The 15,870-nt window shown below is 38.1% G+C and overlaps 1 protein-coding gene across 2 annotated transcripts in view; it reads right to left on the minus strand.

Annotated features, from left to right (window-relative positions):
- Positions 1-15,870, minus strand: part of AOAH (acyloxyacyl hydrolase) — a 264,955-nt gene that overhangs the window by 213,513 nt on the left and 35,572 nt on the right. The window lies entirely within an intron of this gene.

The raw sequence follows: 15,870 nt of genomic DNA on the forward strand, positions 1-15,870 counted from the left end.
ATTATAATTAATTCAAGTGATTAGTTTTAAGGGTCTTGGGAAATGTCACAGTTAATGTATCCATCAAAATATGATTTTCATCTCAGGTTTATGTGAATGGTGCAGTGTTTACTGTAGATGCCAAAGACCACCATTTTATTATAAAAGCACAGTTAAATTTGGGGGTTTTATTTTCTTTTTCATAGCAGGGAATATCTGAATATTGGCTTAGATCTCATTTGTTGAAATTGAAGGAAACAGTGCTTGCATTAAAATAAATAATCTGAAATATAGCTCTGTTGGAAATATTCTTCTCTGATCTTCATTTGGGGAAACATTTTCACGTTGGATGTTTTTGTTTTTGTTGTTGTTCCAGAGATAAAAAAAAAAAAAAGACCAGTAAGTATGGGTCTCTGCACTGCCATCTACACCACACACACACACGCACACACACACACTAACAAAATAATCGTTTACTCCCTCATGAGAATGCAGGACAGCTTTACAGGTTGATCTATGAAACCTGTTCACTCTCTGGTCCTGCTTCTTCGGTATGTGAGCCTACTGTGGAGCCCTGGTCATTCAACTTAGGACCTTAGCATAGTTAGGGGCAGATGAGAAGGGATGGGAAACTCTGCCTGAGGAGAATTTATCTTGTCATGTGTGCTGTGTCCCAAACTGGGGCATCCAAGTCCTGCCTAGGGGGTGAGGTGGGGAAACAACAGGGCAACTATAAGGAACTTTCTGGGACTTCAGCTTTACTCAATGGGGGCTGTTTTTAGTTGCTGTTGAATCATTTCCTACTGATGGCCACCCCGTGTAAGCAGAGTAAAACTGCTCCATTGAGTTATCAAGGCTGTGAACTTTCAGAAGTAGATCACCAGGCCTGTCTTCTGAGGTGCCTCTGAATGGATTCAAACCACTAGTAAATAATGCTAAATAGTATTTTTATATTATATATATTAAAAAATATATATTCATTTGACTTTTTTACATAAAGCATGAGACTTCAAACGTATTTTGATCTTCAAGTAGGCCACTTAAAACCATATTCCCTCATTAAAACCAATCTTATAGAAATACAGAGAATTATAAGGGGATATTATGAACAGCTGTATGCCAATGAATTATATAACTTGGATAAATTGGATGAGTTTCTAGAGAGACACAACCTGCTGAAACTGACTCAAGAAGAAATACAATATTTTAATACACACATAATAAGTAAAGAGGTTGAGTTAGTAAAAAGTAACTGGCCACAAAGAAAACCTAGGGACCAAATGGCTTCACTGGTAAATTCTACCAAACATTTAAAAAATTAATGCCAATTATTTATAAACTCTTCCAAAAATAGAAGAGGAGAGAACATTTCTCAAGTCATTCTATGAGGTTGGTATTACCCTGACACTAAAACCAGACAAAGACATCCCAAGAAAAAACTACAGACCAATATCTTGTATGAATTTAGATGCAAAAATCCTCAAAAAATACTAGCAAATCAAATCAAATCAAACCGTATATAATAAAGGATTATATATCATAATTAAGTTAGATTTATCTCAGGAATGCAAGGTTGGTTTAACATCTGAAAATCAAGGTAATACACTGCCTCAATTAGAATAAAGAGCAAAAACTACGGGAACATCTAATAGACACTAAACCAGCATTTGTCAAAATACAGCAGTCTTTCATGATAAAAACCTATATCAACAAACTAGGAATAGACTTGATAAAGGTCATTTATGAAAAAAAAAATAGCTAAGATGATACTTAACAGCAAATGACTGAATAATTTTGCCTTGATATCACAAACAAGACAAGAATGTCTTCTGTCACCAATTCTATTCAACATTGTACTGTAAGTTCTAGCCAGGGCAATTAGTCAGAAAATGAAATGAAAGAAATTCAGATTGGAAAGGAAGAAGTAAAACTATCTTTACTTTCAAATGACATTATTTCGTATCTTAAAAAATTCCAAGAAATCTATTTTAAAAATGATTAGAACCAATAATGGAGTTCAATAAGATTGCAGGATACAAGATCAATATACAAAAATCAATTGTATTTATGTACAGTAGCAAAGATAACAATATTTAAAACAGCATAAGAGTAATTAAATACTTAGGAATGAATTTAGCAAAAAAGTGCAAAATTTAAACTCTGAAAACTACAAAACACTGATGAAAGAAATTAAAGATAACCTGAGTAATTGGAAGGATAGCCCATGTCCATGGACAAGTGGGCTTAATATTGTTAAGACAGAAATCCTCCCTAAACTGATCTATGGAATCAACTCAATTTCTATCAAAATCTCAGCTGGCTTTTTTGCAAAAACTGACCAGTAAATCTTAAAATTCATAGGGAAATTCAAGGGACCAAGAATAGCCAATAAAATCTTAAAAAGGGAGAACGAAGTTGAAGGACTTGCGCTTATTTACTACAGAGTTACAATAACAAAGGCAGTGTTTCATTGGCATAAGATAGACATATAGATCAATGGAACAGAACTGAGGGTCCAGAAATAAAACCATGCATGTATGGTTAATTAAATTTTGAGAAGTGTGCCAAGACAATTCGACAGAGAAAGAATAACCTCTTCAACAAATGGTGCTGGCACGACCGGATAGCCATATGCAAAAGAAGGAATTTGGACCGCCTCTCTCACAACATATACAAAAATCAACTCAAAATGAATCAAAGACTTAAATTTTTTAACAGCAACAGCTTATCATTTTATTAAAAAAATCAACTTTATTGAAGTATAATTCACGTACAATAAAATGCATCAATGTTAAGTGCTCAGTTCTATTCGTTTTGACAAATGTACACATTAGTGTAACAACCGTCACAATCAGTGAGTATTTCAGTAACCTGAAAAAGTTTTCTAGCACTCCTTTGCACTGAAAGACCTAAATTTAAGAGCTAAAACTATAAAATTCTTAGGAAAAAAAAAAAACAAACCCATTGCCATTGAGTTGATTCCTTAGAGTTCCCAAGGAGTGCCTGGAGGATTTGAACTGCTGACCCTTTTGTAAGCAGCCATAGCACTTAGCCACTATGCCACCAGGGTTTCCTCTTAGAAGAAAACAGAGGTGTAAATCTTTGTGACCTTGGATTAAGCAATGATTTCTTAGATATGACAGTAAAAGCATAAGCAACAAAAGAGAATATAGATAAATTGGTCTTCAACAAAATTAAAAAAAAAAAAAACTTTTGTGCTTCAAAGGACACTATCAAGAAAGTAAAAAAAAATAAAACAACACAGAATGGGAGAAGATTTTTACAAATCATCTATGTGAACATATAAAGAACTTTAACAATTCAATAATAAAAAAGACAAATAATCCAATTAAGAAATCGGAACAGACATTTCTCCAAAGGAGATATACAAAAAGCTAACAAGCACGTGAAAAGATGTTCAGCATCATTAGTCATTTGGAAAATACAAATCAAAACCACAATGAGATAAAACTTCACACCCCATAGGATGTGCTATAATAAAAAAGACAAATAATAACAAGTATTAGTGAGGATGCAGAGAAACTGGAACCTTCATATGTGAATAGTGGGAATGTAAAATGATGCAGCCACTTTGGCAAACAGTCTGGCAGTTCCTCAAATCGTTAAACGGAGAGTTATGGTATGACCCAGTAATTCCACTCCTGGTATATACCGAGAGAAATGAAAGCGAAAGTTTGTACATTCATGTTCATGTTCATAGTAGCATTACTTGTAATAGCCCAAAAGTGGAAACAACCCAAGGATCCATCCATCACCCTATGAATGTATGCATAAAATGTGGTATATGTACTCAGTGGAATACTATTCAGCCATAAAAAGTAATGAAATTCTCATTCACGCTACAACACTGAAGAACGCAGAAGACATTATGCTAAGTGAAGGAAGCCTGTCACAAAAGACTGTATATTTTATGATTCCATTTATATGAAATATACAAAATAGGAAAATCCATAGAAATGGAAAGTAGGTTAGTGGTTGCTTAGTGCTAGGGGCAATGGGAGAATTGGGGAGGTGACCCCAAATGGGATGACAGGGTTTCTTTAAAAAAAAAAAAAATCAAACCTGCTGCTGTTGAGTTGATTCTGATTCACAGCCACCCTACAGGACAGAGTAGAACTACCCCATAGGGTTTCCAAGGAGCTGCTGGTGGATTGGAACTGCTGACCCTTTAGTTAGCAGCTGAGCTCTTAACCACTGTGCCACCAGGGCTCCAGGGCTTCTTTTGGAGGTAATAAAGACATTCTAAGTTGATTGTAGTAATGGATGCACCACTCTGTGACTGTACTAAAAGGCTTTGAACTGTTGTTCACTTTAAATGGGTTAATTGTATGGTATATTCATTAAAAAGCTTAATAAAGCTATTTAAAAAATATTCCCTTCTCTGTTGGGTATTTCATTTTAGAGGTGCAACTATGTAGAATTCCAAGAAGCCCAAGTTCTAGAACCAGCAAACTGGCCTCTGATTTTGATTAAGTTGCTTTTTCTCTCTAGGCCCCAGTTTCCTCATTTCAAAAATGTGGGAGTGGAACCTGTTGCTGTTGCGTGAATTCGAACTCATAGTGACCTTGTAAATTTGGAGAATTGAGTAAGAAACATTCTAAATTAAGAGAACTCGCAAAACACTTTGGAAGCGAATTTAAAGTATTGCTAATGTGGAACTAGTTTAGCCTCTTGTTGTTGTTGGGTGTCACTGAGTTGGTTCCGACTCATAGCGACCCTATGTGCAACAGAACTAAACACTGCCCTGTCCTGGGCCATCCTTATAACTGTTGCTATGTTTGAGCCCATTGTTGCAGCCACTGTGTCAATGGATCTTGTTGAAGGTCTTTTTTCTTTTTCACTGACCCTCTACTTTACCAAGCATGATATCCTTCTTCAGGGACTGATCCCTCCTGATAACAAGTCCAAGGGACGTAAGACGAAGTCTCAGCATCCTGCCTTCTAAGAAGCACTCTTGCTGTATTTCTTCCAAGACAGGTTTGTTCTTTCTTCTGGCAGTCCATTGTATATTCAATATTCTTCTCCAACACTGCAATTCAAAGGCATCAGTTCTTTGGTCACCCTTATTCACTGTCCAGCTTTTGCATGCATATGAGGCAATTGAAAATACCATCACTTGGGTCAGGCACACCTTAGTTCTCAAGGTGATATCTTTGCTTTTTGACACTTTAAAGAGATCTTTTGCAGCAGATTTGCCCAGTGCAATATACTGTTTGATTTCTTGACTGCTGCTTCCATGGGCATTGATTATGGATACAAGTAAATGAGAGGTTAGCCTAGAGCAGAGCAATTTAAAAACTGACATTAGAGTGTTCTTTAATAGACTTGCAGCGTTGGCTGAAAGGCAGAGAAAACTCATTTTCTTTGTAGTGAAATAAGAGGTGTGTGTGCGTGTGTGTTTAATTCTGTTTTGCTCAAGTCAAAGTGAATGGCTGCTGCAAGGCTCTCCCCACCCTCTGAGCAGAACCATCTGATTAATTAGTTTCCTCAAATGGATTCTGTGATTGTGAGAGTGGGAGGCCCCTGGAGCAATGATTAATGTGGGACATGAGTTGAATCTCTGAGAGCTAAATATTAACATCAACATAGAAGTTCATTGTATAAATATGTGAGAGTCTCTGGAAAGAGCTAGAAAATTCGCAGATAGCTATGATCAGATGGTAACCTAACTGTTATTAAAACAACTGATGAAAAGATTGGCGTTAACATATTGGTATTAATCTAAGGTTGACCGAGGAGCCCTGGTGATGCAAACGTTAAATGCTTGGCTGCTAATCTAAATGTTGGTGGTTTGAACCCACCCAACTAGCAGTGCTGAGCCCTGGTGGAGCAGTGGTTAAGAGCTTGGCTGCTAACCAAAAGGTGAGCAGTTCAAATCCACCAGTCGCTCCTTGGAAACCCTATGAGGCAGTTCTACTCTGTCCTATAGGGTCGCTATAGTAGGAATCAACTCGATGGCATTTTTTTTTTTTAACTGGAAGTGCCATGGAAGACAGGACTGGCAATCTGTTTTCATAAAGATTACAGCCAAGAAAACACTATGGGGAAGTTCTGCTCTGTACATGGGGTTGCTATGATTTGAAATTAAATCAATGGCACCTAACAACAAGGTTGACCAAGAAAATACGAGAACATTTTATTTCTACAGATTCTAGAAGCGAGGACTTGGAACACCATGGGGGGTGGGGGAAGCATGGCATTCCAAAAAACATGGTAGATAAAGAGGGACAATTGCATAATCATCATACATTACATGTACATCAGGGCTTCAAATTGGTTCCGCTTGGCTCAGTCAGGCCGATGAAGCGAAACCCAAATGGACCCGAATTTTTTAAATGTGGGTGAAGTGGAATACGAAGAGAAATGAAAAAAATTATGGGTTGGAGCCTGCTAGAAACTTAATCTCCCTCTTAGAAAACAAGGGCAGTGTGCATGTTGCATAGCAACCAAATATCTTGACTGGCAGAGTCAGAAACAGCAGTGCCCCACTCAAAGCTGGTGGCCGACTATGCCACTTCGAATGTGTGTGGCTCTCCACAGTCCTGGCAATAGTCCGACCTTCTACATCAGGCTCCTGAAAGCGCTCACTGTGCCTCTTCGAAGTCCCCCAGTTCGAGGGACCCGTAATTTTTCCTGTTCCACTTCTCATTCCACTTCAGCCAAATTTTAAGAATTTGCATCTGTTCCGATTTCGCTTCCTTAGCCATGACTGAACCAGTTCAAACCGATTTGAAGTGCAAGTGTAAATAAAACCTAAATCATTCCAGTTTGTCAGTCACCTTCCTTGTTTCCTTTCTCTTAAGAATCTTTTGAGAGATTAGTTTTTTTTTAATCCTCATTATATAGGCAAGAAGAACATTGAGGTTTAGAGAGCTTAAGACTCACCCAAGATCACAGACATAGTAAGTGGCTTGGCTGAAGTTAAAAGTTGTTTACTCCAAAATCCCATATTTGTAGCATACATTTCAAGATACTTAGGACATTCTATTTCATGCCTTACCTACCTCAAGTATGGCAGGTATTGCTATCTACTCCAACTACCGATGAGACATTTGAAGCACAGTGAAGCAAACTGACCACACAGCTAGTTTTCTGGCTACAGCTTTTAGGATGCACGTAGTTTTACCCGCCCAGTGCCGTCGAGTCAGTTCCGACTCATAGCATGTAGTTTTAGAACTTACAAAATGTGAAAAGAGATGCCTTCCTCATTTTAAGTCTACATGCATTTTTAACTACCATATTCCATGGAGATAAGCTTTCTGTCTAGGTGACCCAAGACAGTGAAGTTCTAGCAAGGCTCTCAGGGCATATGATTTTGCTGACCCCTAGTGAGAATGATTCCATTAATCATTTTTGCATTAACAATTCTGAGATTCTTCCGAGGTGTTTACTAATGACAGCCCGAGGCAAAAGCAGCGGGTGAAATGGAAGGTCAGAAATGCTTTGCACAGTTTGAAAAATTGTCTTTCGCAGGCACAGGAAAGGCCAAGATGATTTACTGAGTGATTATTCTGAAGAATGTTCTTTACTTGCTTTCTTGGCAAAGCTAATGCTTTCAGCACACGTTTAGCTTTAGAGGTGAAAGCAACACTACTTAAAAGTAATTTTGTGAATACAGTAAAATGTATGAAAGCTGGAACCTGTGTAAGATAGAATCCTGTCAGAGAAGGAAAATGAAAATATTTTCCAGTAAAACAAGTGATAGAAAAGTGGTAAGATTGCACCTGGTCAGAGGTGGAAGACTTGCGAGATCCGGAAAGACAAGACAAGGCAGTCCCATCGAGTTCCGGCTCTCACAGGTTTCACTGTAATAAATTTGCTGATGTGCCTCAGTCCACCACCTTCTTCTGCCCCCATTCTCCTGGCTCACCAGACAGAAGGCAACAGTGGGTTTAAATAGGCACTGTGGTTCAGGCCTGTTATGTTTTCTGGAAGGAAAAATCGTTAGCTAGGAGATAGTCTATCTATGTCACCCTCCGTACAACACATGTAACATTCTGTGCACTGTTTTCCGCTTCATAAAATGAGGACAATAGCAGCCACCCTAGCTTTCTCCCTGTCAAGTGTAAAGAGCCTTTAACCTGAATTGAGTACCCTATTCCATCTGGAAGCAAAACCAATTAATAAAATGAAAATCATGAAAACAGCCTACTTAATCTTCTGAAATCTCCCTGTTGAAAAGACAATCCACCATTGAAAACCGAAATCTCTGCTCTATTCCCCTTGGTGAAACGCCAACTTCTGTTTCACCAGAATCTGGCTTTTCTGCCTCTCACTTTACCTCATCAAACACTGAAATCTCCTGCTCTGAGTCTGAAGGAACTGAGATAGTACCTTGGTTGGCAGTGATCTTGGTTCGGGTTGTTTTATGTTTGGTAGTACATAAAAGGAAATCCTGGGGGCATACTCTGTAGAAGCTATGGCTGCTAACTAAAAGGTCGGCAGTTCGAATTCACCAGGCGCTCCTTGGAAGCCCTGTGGGACAGTCCTACTCTATAGCATCATTACGAGTGGAAATCGACTCTACGGTAATGGGTTTTTTAATTTTTTTTTAATTTTTTTAGTACATAAAGAAGAGAAGCTAATCTAGGAAACATGATATTTAGTCAGTCTTTCATCTTGGACAACACAACTTTTCCCCAAAAGAGAAAATCAAACTCAGTGGTACAAATTGTTGTATCTGTCAGTGTGGCCCATTACACAGATGTGGCAACCAATTAAAGTAAGTCTTTAATGATAGTTTTGACAGTGCTTCATTATTTTCTTTTAGAAAATAATATTTCTAATAATGTTTTCTTTCTCTAACTCAGAGATGTAAACATGTAAAGTAAGTTTTATAAAAGATTGTGAATATCAAATAATTAGGGAATGGATAAATAAAATTTAGAATGTTGGCATGGTAAAGTACTATGGAGTAATTTAGATGCTTGACCTGAGTCTGTATGTCTTAATACCTATAAATCTCAAAACTGTAATGTTGAGTGACAAAAGAGAGTTGCAAAGCATACACTAGACCTTTTATGTAAATTCAAGCACCCACGTGAGAAGATTCTGGAAAGATTACGGTAGAGGCAGAAGAGTTTTTGAGTCTCTCTGAATCCCCATCCTTCCCACCCCTTCCCCCTAAATAGACAGAGCAAGTAGGTAGCAAAACCAAAAACCCATGGACAACAGTTATAACAAAACTAATTGAAAAGGTATCCCCAAGAACTACAAAATACAATTTGTTGTTTTTGTTGCTGTCAACTCAGTTCTAACTTGTGGTGATCCCGTGCACAATAGAATGAACATTTCTGGGTCCTGCTCCAACTTCATGATCGTTGGTATGCCTGAGTCCATCGTTGAGGCCACTATGTATTTTGAGTACCTTTCAACCTAAAGGACTCATCCTCTAGCACTATATTGGACCATATTTTGTTGTGGTCCCTAGGGGTTTCACTGACTGATTTTTGGAAGTAGATCACCAGACCTTTCTTTCTAGTTTGCCTTTGTCTAGAAGATCTGCTCAAACCTGTTCACCATGGGTGACCCTGCTGGTATTTGAAATACCCATGGCATAGCTTCCAGCATCAGAGCAGTGTGCAAGCCACCACAGTATGACAAACTGATAGACCGGTGGTAGCCCATCACCCATTGTTGTCAAGTCGATTCTGACTCAAAGCGACCCTACAGGACAGAGTAGAGCTGCCCCAGAGAGTTTCCAAGAAGTAGCTGGTGGATTCAAAATGACAACCTTTTGGTTAGCAGCCATAGCTCTTAACCACGTTAACCACTACTCCACCAGGGCTTCCAGACTGGTGATTGAAAATACAATTAGATGAGGACAAACCACCAACAGCCACAAGACTTGTGGCTTATCGACATCTGTGTGGAGGAAAGTAGAGGGAAGCAACGGGATGTTGGATGAACCCCAAAACAGGAGAATTACAAAATAGCCAATAGGTATTGACTGGAAAGTGTGGTGGGCCAATGTGAGAAGAACAGCTGAAAATGGGAGGGATTCTGCCCACTGCAATAGCAGATGAGTGCAAGGGGCCCATGGCTAGAAGGACTAAAGGGGCTAGAGTGGTCTGCCACCTGCAGACTAAAGAAACTGAGCCACCCTTCCAAGACAGAGCCCATACTGTAGAGAAATCACTGAAATTAGAATAAAAATGGAGCTGGGTATAAGCAAAGCAAAGAGAAAGTCCACCTAAAGGTAGGAGGGAGAACAGAATCAGGGGATCTCAGAAAACAAACTGCCATATTGTGCTTTAACATTGAAATAGATTTTATTTTTTAAAATAGCTTGAAGTTTACCAAAAAAAAAAAAATTGAACAGAAAGTGCAGAGAGTCCCAATACGCCCCTTCTCCCCCCAGCATATTGTTGCCCCCATTGCTCCCCTCCTGCCTTCGTGTGGTACATTTGTCACAGTAGATGAAAGTAAACTTCGTAGCTTACATTAGTGCTCCCTTTTCGTATTGTATAGTCACACGGGTTTTGATAACTGTACAACGCCACGTGTCCACATTACTGTGTCATACAGAATAGTCCCACTGCCCTGAGAATGCTCTGTGCTCTGCCTGTTCACCCCTCTCCCCTTTCCTCCTGAATCCCTGGCAACCACTGATCTTTTCACTGTCTCTATAGTTTTGGCATTTCCAGAAAGTTATATTGTTGGAGTTAGGCTGTACGTAGCTTTTTTAGGTGGTCTTCTGTCACTTATCTATATGCATTGAATGTTCCTCAATTTTTTTCCCATAGCTTAAAAGCTTATTTATTTATTTACGTTGCTTAATAATACTCCATCGTATGGCTGTACCACAGTTTAGCCATTCACCTATCTCGGTTGTGTCTAATTTTTGGCAATTATGAATAAAGCTTCTATAAGTATTTTTTTTTTTTAATGTGAACATATACATTTTTCACTTATTTGGGTAAATTCCTAGGAGTGTGATTGCTGAATTATACGGTAGACCTATCCTTAGCTTTGTAAGAAACTGCCAGACCATCTTCCAAAGTGGCTGTGCTATTTTGCATTCCCATCAGAAATGAATGAGAGTTTCTCTTGCTCCCCATCCTCACCAGCATTTGGTGTCGTCAGTGTTTTGTATTTTAGCCAGATATGTAGTGACATCTTATTGGTGTTTTAATTTGCAATTCTCTAATGACATGTGATGTCAAGCACCTTTTCATATGCTTATTTGGTATCACATACCTTCTTTGGTGAGGCAACTCTTCAGAACTTTTGCACATTTGGTAACTGGGTTGTTTGTTTTCTTATTGTTGAGTTTTAGGAGTTCTTTGTATATTTTGGATACAAGTCTTTTATCAGATGTGTTTTTTTGCAAATGTTTCATCCCAGTCTGTGGCTTGTCTTTTCCTTCTCTTAAATGCCATATTTTTAAACACTACACAAAAACAACAGAAGAAGGAGCTATGTGCATTTAGAAAAATTACCCTCAGCTGCCTCTCTAAGAGTTTGGGAAAACTAATTTCACATAAAAATGAGCAACAGAAATGTATCTAGGTCAACTCCCATGCAAAGTTATTATAAGGAAAAAAAGGAATAAAGAACTGAATAGCATCCCCACAGACAGCAGAAGCATGCCAGAAGTCATGCTAAAAAACAAACAAAAAAGATGAAAATACGCACACTATTTCCAAACGAGCTAAGAGGCACTGATAAAATTATATAAGACGTAAAAGGATCGCATAGATCAGAATTAGAGAAATTCAGACATGGAATATAAAACTCAGGGAAGAATTAAAAATTATTTTAGAAATGAACACTTAACTAGAATGATCACAAGACGTGAATACAAGGTACAATGTCTTAAGAGAAGCAGAAGGCAAAAAGAAGGAATATTTTTAAGATGCAAAAAATGAATGAAAATAGAATTCAAACGATAGGCAAAATATTGAAGACAGGCAAAGAAGATTGGAAATGTGGGTAACAGGAATTCCTGGAGAAGAAAACTAAATCAAGGAAACAGAGCAAATAATACAAATTTTAATCAAGAAAACTTTCCTGAAATTAAAAAATATATATACATATAAATACATACATACATATATAATATATATATTTGAAATCACATATTTTGAGAGGTCACACTGCATGCTTGCGAGTATAAATCCAGAACTACTAACATTGAGACATATTTAAGTTAAATTACTCAACTTTATAGAAAATGGAAAAAAAAATGCTTTGGGCAAAAACAGCAAGTGATATATAAGAAAAAGCAAATTTGATTACCATCAGACTTTCTAATAGCATATTTAAAATACTCAGGGAAAAAAATGTGTGCCAAGGAATTTATATTCAGAAAAACACTGACTTTCAAGTATAAAGGGTATACTAGACTCAGACCTCCTGTTATCAACACGCACGGGTTCAGGAAATATTGTCTCCATGAACCTTTCAAGCAAAGAGCCTCAGACGACAACTCAACTAGACAGACATCCACCTAAGAGCTGGTGGTGAACATTAATCACATAGTTGCTGGTAGAACTAAGACTAAAGGGAATGGGTGTTGTATGTAATGCTGTATGTTCACATAATATAAACCAAAGAAACCAAGCCTATTGCCATTGAGTGCATTCCAACTCATAGCGACCCTACAAGTCAGAATAGAACTGTCCTCTAGGGTTTCCAAGGAGCAGCTGGTGGACTTGAAATGCCAACGTTTTGGTTAGGAGACAAGGTCTTGACCCACTGTGACACTGGAGTTCTTCAGATAATATCATATAACTATTAAAAAAGAGGGTGAAATGAGAAAAGCATATGCAAAAAAAAATTTTAACTGCTCTCAATACTTATAAATTTTATCGACAGTAGTAGTATCAGAATTATAATTCTGAGCTGTTGTGTATGTAATGAGGACTAGGTAAATAAGTATTAATGGAATATGCTAATTCTGTCAATCCCTTTGTCCTTGAGAACTAGGTCTTTCAGTGTGGAAAAAGAACGTACAGGTATGATACAGAAGAGATTAAGGAAAAAATCTTGTAGTTCCAAATTTGAATTTGAAGTGTCAGTATGAACTCATTAAATATTTTATCTTAAAAATTGTATACGTAAATGTATAAACATATACTTCCTCTCACTGGTCAATCTCACCTTGAAAGGTTGACCAATTTAGTAGCAATGAACATCCCTGAACCCCCAGACTGTAGTCTAGAAATACTATTTCTCACTAAAACAAACCAGGGCTCTTAGAGAAACAACTGATGTCAAGCCCAGGGCTGGAAATGCACAAGACAGGGCCGGAATACCTTGTCATAACAGTTAATGAGGAAGTTACCAAAGATGACGTAGGGTCATGTCGAAAGGACTAAGGAGCAGACTTGACTTGAAGAGGCTCCCACCGCACAAAGATGGGACAATTTGAGCTTCAAAAAGAATAATAATTACAATTGACTAAAACCATCAAATATGTTTAAATTCATAATAATTTCATAATTATACTTAAAAAAAAAATGAATTGATCACCTCGGAAGACAATAGGAAACCAATGGGTTATTTTAAAAACTTGTAAATACAGGGAAAGAATCAAGCATTTGTCCTGCCTTTCCCTATTATGAAGAGTACCACTGAGTGATGAATAGCAGATAAGTGTTTCTAATGTGTTTCAGCTAGTAAATGAAAAAGAAATAATGGATTAGAATATCATCATTTTGCAATACTCAATGAATTAAGGAGCTGTGGTGGCACAACGGTTAAGTGCTTGGCTGCTAACTGAAAAGTTGGCAGTTCCAGCCCACCCAGTGGCTCCACGAGAGAAAGACCTGGTGATCTGCTTCCCTAAAGATTGCAACCTAGAAAACCCTATGGGGCAGTTCTATTCTGTCACCAGGGGTCATTATGAATCGGCATTGACTTGAGGGCATCCAACAACAGCCACTGAGTATCAATAGCTGCTAACATCTCTCTCCTCCCCCACCCCACCCCAAAAAAGAGAACCACTTATGATGGCCTTCTGATGAAAGAAAACACCACCAATTATAGTCTGATGAAAGGATTCAAACTGGAGTCTGATCAAGCCTTTGGTTGCGGATGCCAATTTTCAGGAAAAACAGAGCGTGGACAAACAGATTCAATTAGACCAGAGAGATGCAGACAACAAAACCCAGACTGTGGGAAACTCTGTAGGTCAAATTCCACAGCTTAATTATATGAAAAAGGGATGCAGAAATTTGTAGATTAAAAGAGACATCCAAGTTTTAAAAACTGGACAAAAATAACTATTGTGTCCAGGGAGGCCTAAATGGTGATGAAACTCTAGAGACATGCAAGAAAATGATTATCGTAAAATTTAGGATGTTGTTATTTTTCGGGGAGGAGGGTTATGATGGACAGGGTTTCTGGAGAGGCTGGCAGAGTTTTCTTTCTTGACCTGGGCTATGTTTACAAGGGTGTTCACTTTTTAATAGAGTCCCTGGGTAGTGCAAATGGTTAACATTCTTGGCTGCTAACCAAAAGGTTGGAGGTTTGAATCCACCCAGAAGGGCTTAGGAAAAAAGACCTGGCAATCTTCTTCTAAAAAATCAGACATTGAAAACCCTATAGAGCACAGCTCTACCCTGATGCACATATGGTCACCATGAGCCAGAATTTACTCGGTGGCAACTGGTCTGGTTTCACCTTTTAATAACTGATGAAACGATATGTTTGTTTTGTGTGGTTTTCTAGATCTTGTTTTGTTTTACCAAGGGAAAGTTAAAAACAAAAACCCACAGAGCAATGCTATACATTGTTTATAGAGTCTTGTAAGTGAATGTGAAAGTGTAAAACTTGACACATGATACTCATTAAATTCATGATAGTGGTTCCCTGTAGGAGGCAGGAGGAGAGTGAAACTTGGGGTGAGGAGAGGCCAAAGGATGTTTCAAGTTTATCTGTCAGGTTTTAATTCCACAGAAGAAAGACTTGATGCAAACATGTCAAAATCTTAACAATTAATGGTCAGTTCAGGGGCAGTGGAAACATAAAGAAAAAACAAAAACCAAACCCATCTCCGTCAAGTAGATTCTGACTCATAGCGACCCTCCAGGACAGAGTAAAACTGTCCCATGGGGCTTTGTAGGCTGTAATCTTTAGGGAAGCAGACTGCCAGGTCTTTTTCCTATGAAGCAGCTGGTTGGTTTGAACAGCCGGCCTTTCAGTTAGCAGCCAAGCACTTAAGCACTGCGCCATCAGGGCTTCCGTATGTGTTTGTACATTATTATCTCCTAGTCTTTAGTTTTTAATTGTAAGGAAATTAGCCTGGGAATGCATATTGTGACTGGCAATAAATTCTCTGGAAATACTGTGATGCTATTGCCCAGTGTTTTATACGAACTAAAGGTGTGATAGCCATTGGCCCAACTACCTGACTTAATAGAAAAAGTAATGTTGGCATCCCTGACTAATTAGTTCCCAATAAGTATACATGAATTTGACTCTCAAAGAATTTTATTCACCATGACTCTTTACACAGTAGTATCATATAGGGGAAATAGAATTAATATTTTCTTTCTGTTGAGAGTAAAAAGCAAATATACTACTTATTTGGACCACCAACTAAGTGACATTTCCAGCCCCAGGCTTGACATCAGTCATTTCTGTAATTGTTTTAGTAAGAAATAGTATTTCTAGACTACAATCTGAAGATACCCTGTGCTCCACCTATTCATCCCTCTCCACTTTCCTCCTGAATCCCTGGCAACCACTGATCTTTTCACTGTCTCTATAGTTTTTCCGTATCCGGAAAGTCATATTGTTGGAGTCATCCTGTACGTAGCTTTTTTTAGGTTGTCTTCTGTCACTTAGCAGGAGTTGCCATATCCAACTCTTATTGAGTTCCAGGTCAAACAAACATAACTTTCCAGTTTATTTTCCCATTTG

Source organism: Loxodonta africana, chromosome 8 (assembly GCF_030014295.1).
Source record: "Loxodonta africana isolate mLoxAfr1 chromosome 8, mLoxAfr1.hap2, whole genome shotgun sequence".
NCBI classification, from domain to species: Eukaryota; Metazoa; Chordata; class Mammalia; order Proboscidea; family Elephantidae; genus Loxodonta; species Loxodonta africana.